Below are 9208 nucleotides of genomic sequence, written 5' to 3' on the forward strand. Positions count from 1 at the left end.
TTGGAAAAATAGAGGCTGTGCAAAATAAAAAATATTTTCATACTCCCCCCCATAACTAGATGACCCAAATTCAGAAACGCACGTGCAAAAGAGCACTGTCTGGCAATGAGATCTGCAGCTCATGCTGAATTTTCAGAGAAGGTGCACAACAACACCAGGACATAGCACAGCAGGCTTTATAGGGCCGGATTTCAAAACTGGGCGCCTGTAGGCCATCTGCAACCATGCACGAATGCTCACCCACATGCCAACCTGGCAATCCTTGTAACCCATGCACATATGGGTGCCCATCTGCTACTTTGTTGGGAAATAGAGACTCCTACTCATCCAGTACCCCACAGGCAGATGCGGCTGGGTGGCATGGCACCCCTAATTTTGTGCCGCCCTAGGGCTGGGCCTTTTTCTCTCTAGGCAGGTATAAGCAAATCTCTCCAGCAATATGGGGAAGGAGCAGAGTCACTGCTGATTGACTAAGTTACCTGAAACTTTGTCACCTCTCACATTCACAGAGAAGCAAAAGAGTGAACCTATTGTTCAGCTTACATATCTCCCAACTGTCCCGTTTTTTTTCTTTTTGACAGCTCAGCCCGCAGTCCCAGATTGTTAGTGAAATGTCCTGACTTTCTCTTCTGCACTGAACTGCCACAAAAAGATACAACTTTCTAAAGTTTAATTAAATAAGAGGCTCTTGGAAAAGAGCCCAGAACACTCAGCACCTGCACTTTGATACATTTGTAACAGTTTAAGATAAGCAAAGATACAATTGTAACTATTTAAGATAATCAAGTCTCTTGTGAGACTTCCTTAGAAATTCACCTTCATTAGAAAAACTGTTATAACATGTAAAACATTGCCCTAATTCAAACTTTATATAACCTGCCAAATTTTATAACATGGACATGGTATTTAGGGGGTGTGACCACAAAATGGACGTGGTCAAAAAATTGCCACACTACTTGCAGCAGATCTTTTTGTTCCTCTTTCTGTTTTTGAAATGTTGGGAGGTATAAAGAAAAAGTAATCAGAACCAGAACTGCAATATAAAATGGGAGCGAGAGCTGGACATTTCATGGGTAGTACTGCTAATACAGAGAATGAGTTCTGTGTTATAACAAACTCTCCAAGTTAAAAAAAAAACATGTTTTATAACAACATACATTGGTTCTACTGGCAAAAGACTGGGTTAAATTCAGAATACATGCAGCCTGCATATCTAGATGTTTGTACTATGTCTGATTTTGTTTCCTTGTATGTGTTTGTTGATTTAGACTGTTGTTGGCACATTTGACATTTTCTCTGCAGGTGTATTACAGCCAGTGGCAAAGCCCCAAAACTGCTTTAATATGCTCTAGTGAGCATATTCAGAGTTAAAAGCACCAGTCCTGGCACTGGCTAGTGGTTCCTGTCAAGCAAATGGACAGTAATGGAATGTGCAATCAAAAGCGTGAAAAACGAAATGCCCCTTGGGAGTCAGCTCTAGGTGCAATTACTGGAGATACTTCCTATCACTGGGCTAATATCACTCTGTAGGAATTAAGTCCAGCTCCACTCTGCAGAACCATTTTAAGTCAGTATCGCTTGCAGGTTTTAGAGCAAATCTAGCACTTTTCACTTCTTCCACATCTCAAATTTAGGTCTGGAATTTGACCAAGCCATTCCATAACATTACTTCTTTAAGTGAGTCTGCTGTTCTGTTGCTTACATTCTTGGTAACGTTGTCTTGGTGCAAAAATTATTAAGCTGATGAAAGTGCTTTTCATAGATAACATGAAAACAAGAATCTGTATCCTCTTTCAGGCTCCATTCAGAATAGCATTGGCTTTAAAAATCTTAAAAAATCAACATTTAGTTTTCTTTTTTTCTTGTCACAATGTTGAGATTAAAATTATCTTGTAATTTTCTTTTGAAAAAATTCTTTGAAATATTGAAGATTTGTGATTATCCATACTGATTCTTAAATACAAGACTCATTGATCAAAACTCAATTGATCATCGTCTATAAAGCATGGTATAATTAGTGATAACCTGTCTGCCAATTTATTACTGAAAAGTCTGAGTCAATTAATGATATGAGCATGTAGTTATTGCACTTTCCCTGGCTTTGAAATGGGACATATTTATGCATTTAGGCATTGGTTTCAAAATAATCATTCATAACATTTAATAGGTGTGAGATTAGAATATGGCTAAAGGAATTCTTTCCTCCCTGGATATTACAGTTTCCCGCATATTCTTTGTGGTCCCAGAGAAAATGTAAAATCGAGTTTTCAATGCGCCACGCAATTATGTCAGGTCCTGGGGCCATCTTTGTTGGGAGGTCCTTCAGTTATGTCTTTATTATTGGTCAGTTATGTCTTTATTAAGGGGCTTATTTATTAAAGTCCAAATGACAAAAACTTTTGAGATTTATTATACCCGAGGATGGAAAAAGTCAGAATCCAAAAGTCCAGCATCTCAGACCTACCATGGTTGTATATAAGACGAAAAGTATGATTCAGATTTTTGCTGTGTCAGTTTTGTGTCACCTAGCTGTTGAATGGCTGCCGTTGTACAGTGCAAAATGCTGCTGGCTCTCCTGCACAGTTCATGATAGCAGCCAGCGGTGGAATAGATGGGTGGTGCTGATATAGTTTTTATGCAAATTTTCCGTAAAGTAGCACCAAAGTCACCTTTTGAAGTCACATTTTCTTCTAATTTTATAGAATTACAAGGCTAGGAGGTTGATTTATCAAATCCTATTTCTTATTTAATAAAAATTGCATGACTGTATTGAAAATATAAATCTATGGGATGGTAGTGCCCAATGTCAAGCACTATGACCTGTCTGAATCTTTGCTCCCTGATACATATCTAAACTGATACTTGCACCTAGCACTGTGCATTGTGATTGTAAATTAGCTCATCTGCACGAAGCAGTTAGCTGCAAGTAAATGTGCTTTAGAAAGTAAAGCACTTGCGCCTACCAGTCCTGGTCTATAGTTTGCAGAGTAAGGTAATTGTCCCAGTATGCTTTGTTTGCAAAGGAGCCCTACATTTTACACAAGCCTTGAGTAGGTGACTTCTATGGTACCTGTTGCCTGTACCAATAGGTACTTCTACTTGTGCCAGTTATTGACGCCAAACATACTGACACATGCAGAATGACACTCCTGCCACTAACAGCGGATTCAACATATGTGGATGTAAACGTTGTGCCTACTGTATATTGATATAACCTAATGTGAGCTCAAAAGACCAAGGTCTCACTTTTTCTACTAAATCAGGCAATATTTGTATGTAGCTTGTATGTAGTAGTCATAGCAATCATAATCATATAAGTCACATATTTCATAAACAAAAAAGTTGGGACACTATGTAAAATGTAAATAAAAAGAGAATGGGATGATTTGCAAATCATTTAAACCCTACATTTAATTAAAAATAGTACAAAAACACCATATTAAATGTTGAAACTGAGACATTTAATTTTCAGGAAAACATATGCTCATTTTAAAATTGATGGCAGCATCACTGATATAGGATTTCAGCTGCTCAACGGTTTGGGGTATATTTTATCATTTCATAATGCGCAAAATGTTTTCAATGAGTGACAAGTCTGGACTGCAGGCAGGCCAGTTAAGCATCAGATTATCTTATTACCGAGCCATATTGTTGTAATACATTAAGAATGTGGTTTGGCTTGCTGAAATAAGCCTTTGCCGAAAAGGCATCGTTTGGATGGCAGCATACACTGTATGTTGCTTCAAAACCTGTATGTATCATTCAATGCCTTCCTATATGTGCACTAATGCACCCTATACCATAGGACCCACATTATAAATGTGCAATAATAAAAACAAGAATTCAACATGTCGAACAATTTTCCACTTCACCTCATTTCCTCCTAAATGAGCTTCGGGCTAGAGTTGGCAGATGTGTCTCTGGTTCATGTTTAAATATGGTTTCTTCTTTGCATGGGAGAGTTGTGACTTATATTTGTGGATGCAGCAACAAATATACAATGCTTTTTCTAAGTATTCCAGAGCCAATGCAATGATTTCCACTATAGAATCATGTCTGTTTTTAATGCAGTGCTGTCTGAGGTCCCAAATATCATAAATATCCTATATTTGTTTTCGGTCTTGTTCCTTATGTACAGAGATTTGTCCAGATTCTATGAATCTATTAAAGATATTATGAACTATAAATGATTAAATCCCATTTTCTTTACAATTTTACATTGAGCAGGTTATTCTGAAATTACTGCAATATTTGCCTGTGCAATATTTCAATGGTTGATCCCTCTTCATTTTTACTTCTAAGAGTGCCAGCATACTCATTTTAGTGTTACAATAATTTTCCAGTTTTTTGCTCACCTGTCCCAACATTTCTGAAATGTGTCGCTGGCAACAAATTTAAAATGAGCATATGTTTTTTAGGAAACAACAAATTCAATACGTTTTAACTTTTGATATGTTGTTTTTGTACTATTTTTAATTAACAATATGGTTTATAGTATCTGCAAATCATCCCATTCTCTGTTTATTTACATGTCCCAACCTTTTTGAAAACGGGGTTGTAAGAAGTCATAGAACTTTTAAACATCCTAGAATTTATATAGTCAAAAAAGTTTATTTTATACAAGTTATGTAACAAGTAATATGTCATATAAGAAGCCATAAAAGTCATATAAGAATTCATAGAACTAACATAAGAAGTCACAGGTGTAAAGGAATTCATAGACATTATTTACATCGAATAAAGGGATAGATTGAATTCAGTTAGGAAGAGGTGTATCACATGAAAACTCATGGACGAGATTTAATTCAGAAAAATGTATCTCATCATTTTTCACATGAAAACTCTATAGAGTCTAGGGGAAAAGATGTTTCCTCCTTAAATTGAAGTCATAAATCATTTAAGTCATATAAGAAGTCATATAATGACATCTAGTCATAATGGCATATAAAATATCTAGTGATATAATATAGTCACATATCATCATGTCATATAAAAAGTCATATAATTCATTTTATAATTTTTGGTAATATAAATAATCATAAGAAATTATAGAGATCATAGAAATGATAAAAGAAGTCAAAAAAATATGGAAGTCACAGTCAAAGTAATGTAAGATGTCATATAAATCATATAATTCATACAAGAGGTCATACAGTCACAGAAGTCATATAAATCATATAAAAAGTCATATTTACGATATGGCATATAAGAAGTAATATGGGTCATTTAATAAGTCATAGAATCATAAAATAAATCATAGAAGTCATATAAGAAGTCATCAATATCACAGTATATCATTTTAGTTATATAAGAAATAATATTTCATATAAGAAGTCATATAGGTTATATTAAGAAGTCTAAGAATTCATAAAATAAGTCATAGTGTTCATAAAAGTCATAGAACTAATAGAAGAAGTGATAGAAATCATTTAAGAAGCGATGTAACAAGTTAAATCATATGTCATGTAAGAAGTCATATAAAAAGTCATATATAAAAATCATACAGGAAATTGTATGTCATATAACAAGTCATATAATAAGTCACATACGGTTGCCTGAGGTGCAGAGTGCAGCACTGGTAGGTGCAAGAAAGCCCTGTACTTATTACCAGCCTATGACTCTTTAACGCCATGTGATGGATAGTAATCCCTGACATAAATGATGTAAATGGGCACCACACTATGCCTGTGGAGCTCCTGATAGGGCAAGGGGGCAAAGAATCAAAAATATTGTAGTTTAAGTTTTAAATGTCTTACCCTGCCTGGAGCAGCACTATTAACTGATTCATTTTGAAAAAAAAATGTTTTTCCCATGACAGTATCCCTTTAAAGGGATCCTGTCATCAGAAAACATGTTTTTTACAAAACGCATCAGTTAATAGTGCTACTCCAGAAGAATTCTGCACTGAAAAAGAGCAAACAGTTTTTTTTATATTCAATTTTGAAATCTGACATGGGGCTAGACATTTTGTCAATTTCTCAGCTGCCCCTGGTCATGTGACTTGTGCCTGCACTTTAGGAGAGAACTGCTTTCTGGCAGGCTACTGATTTTCCTTCTCAATGTAACTCAATGTGTCTCAGTGAGACATGGGTTTTTACTATTGAGTGTTGTTCTTAGATCTACCAGGCAGCTGTTTCTTGTGTTAGGGAGCTGCTATCTGGTTACCTTCCCATTGTTCTTTTGTTTGGCTGCTGGGGGGAAAAGGGAGGGGGGTGATATCACTCCAACTTGCAGTACAGCAGTAAAGAGTGATTGAAGTTTATCAGAGCACAAGTCACATGACTTGGGGCAGCTGGGAAATTGACAATATGTCTAGCCCCATGTCAGATTTCAAAACTGAATATAAAAAAATCTGTTTGCTCTTTTGTGAAATGGATTTCAGTGCAGAATTCTGCTGGAGCAGCACTATTAACTGATTCATTTTGCAAAAAAAATTTTTTCCCATGACAGTATCCCTTTAAAGTCCTATACACAACATAGATGTCCTGGACATACTGACTTTTATTCTGACCAAACCTTACCTTAAAGCATTATGGTATTTGTTTGAGGCACATACACTGGATATTCAAATATAAGGAGAGTGAAATATTGATAAGTTGTCTTTCAAAATAAGTCTCATTCATTAGATTTCTTCTAATCCTCTTTCATATGAATAGTCTCAATTTGTAACTTATAAAACTATGCATACCTCTCTTTACTGTATCATGAAAATATACTGTATGTGCAATATCTTTCATTCTGTAATTAAGGGACTTGCCGTTTGCTGAGTTGTTAGAGCAGAGGTCCCCAACCATTTTTACCCACGAGCCACATTCAAATGTAAAAAGAGTTGGGGAGCAACACAAACATGTAAAAAGTCCCTTGGGATGCAAAATAAGGGCTGTTATTTGGTAGCCACTATGTGGCCTGGCAACCTACAGAAGGCTCTATTTGGCAGTACACCTATTTTTTTATGGAACCAAAACTTGCCTCTAAAGCTGGCCATAGACGCAAAGATCCGATCGTACGAATCGTGGATTCGTACGATTTTCGGACCATGTGTGGAGAGTCCCGACATTTTTCGTCCTTCGGAGATCGGTCGTTTGGTCGATCGGACAGGATAGAAAATTTCTGTCGCCTGCCGATAATATCTCTGTGTGTATAACCGATTGTACGATTTTCAGTGGGAGACTGTCACTAGTGTTGTCAGACATAAGTATCGTACGATTGCTGTCAGGGGCAGAACATTGGGTGATCTGTTCTTATTTGATCGGAATGGTAAAGACTTTGATCTGAATGGTTAGTTGAGGGTCGGGAGATGGGAAAGTCCGATCATACGTTGATTCGTACGATCGGATCTTTGCGTCTATGGCCAGCTTAAGCCTCAAATGCAAAACCAATGAAAGGCCACTGAGAGCAACATTCAAAGGGTTGGTGAGCAACATGTTCCTTGCGAGCTACAGGTTGGGGATCAGTGTGTTAAAGAATATTCCCATTGACTTCTTTACAACCTTAATCTGTACTCATTACCAGGAATCCACTGCAATCTCACAAAAGGTTTCTTTAAAACGTAATTTCTTTATTTCATCAGATTAAAGTTCATAAAGTGCTACATGTTCAATGTCTACAAAACTGCTCAGTTTTGTAGACATTGAACATGTAGTACTTTATGAACTTTAATCTGATGAAATAAAGAAATGACGTTTTAAAGAAACCTTTTGTGAGATTGCAGTGGATTCCGGGTAATGAGTACAGATTACATGTTGAACACAGCTTTGCTGTGTGGTAACATCCGGGAACCCGCAAAGGATCACTGGGAAGCGTGGCGGTGAGTTCCTCAGTTCGCTTACAAATGTGTTTTTCTTCTTTACAACCTTGACAGCTTTTATTTGCCAAGCTTTTTCTGGCAAATTTTCACTTTGTTTTTCTTTAATACTTTACAACTATTTAAGTAAAATACTTAAAATACATGTGTTGTTTGTTTTTTTTTGCATTCATGTTTTTTAAATCCACGATAGAGGATGAGCTCTGTATTTATTTGCAGAGGTGACTTAGAAATCAATACAGGAGCAGTAGGACATTGGCTTTCTTGTTGAATGCAGAACAGCCTGATAAGGGAGAAGAATGACGGCCATATATACAAGGCATATCCAAGGACGTATTTATATATAAGCACCCAAGGGCCAGTGCCTATGGTGGCAGATTTAAGAGGGCAGCCCTCGGGTGATGGATATTCTTTTTTTAAAGAAAAATAAAAAACCTCTTCAGCCGCCACCAGAGATTACCTGTGTGAATCCAGTGGTGTAACTGGGAGGTGAGGGGTTAGTAGGTGTAATGCGTTGAAAGTGATGCCATGCATAGTAGAAGTGATGTAACGTGCAGCCATGTGGGTGATCTGAAGAAGATCAGCAAGCACTCAGGAAACCTCTCTTTAGGTAAAATTCAGCTTTTATTTCAACAGGTTAAAACCATTACATCCTGCCTATAATTATGTATCGTTCAGACACGAAACGCGTCAGGATGTAATGGTTTTAACCTGTTGAAATAAAAGCTGAATTTTACCTAAAGAGAGGTTTCCGGAGTGCTTGCTGATCTTCTTCATATCGTATACAAACACCCACTGCTATAGGTTTCCCGTCCTCAGGCAGCTTTCTTTCATTGTGATTTACGCTAAAGTGTCGGACCTGGGGTCATAGTGGTTACAGGGTGAGAAAGTGTTAAAGCCAATATAATTTTTGTTTAGCGTTTTTGAGATGCTTATAATTAACACCCTATGAACATATAATTTTTCAATCACTATAGGACCGAGCAGCTTTAATTGTTTGTTAATTGTATTGCCATGTGGGTGATGTCACTTCCTCAAACTGGGGGCCCAGATTTAGGGTTGTCACCTCACCCCTTTAAAACCGAACACCAGGGTCTGACTGGGGGGCCCGGGGCCTGCTGTTTCCCCCTGCACACTGTGTTTTTGCCGCACCAAGAAGAAGTTCAGGGTGCAGATCGGGTTAGAGGAGCCAACAAGAGCCTGGGCCCAACGGGTTTTCTCCTGGTGTGTCGTCGGCCCACCAACCCTGCTAAACACAAAAGGAATACACAGCCTGTATGGCTAATTATCATTTCATTTAGATGCATGATGCATGGCTGCACATAAATCAGTTCAGTCTGCAGCATGCATATAAATGCTATGCAGGCTGTGGATTGCATGTGTGTTCAGGCAGGTGAGGTGGCA

Source organism: Xenopus laevis, chromosome 6L (genome assembly GCF_017654675.1).
Source record: "Xenopus laevis strain J_2021 chromosome 6L, Xenopus_laevis_v10.1, whole genome shotgun sequence".
Lineage (NCBI taxonomy): Eukaryota > Metazoa > Chordata > Amphibia > Anura > Pipidae > Xenopus > Xenopus laevis.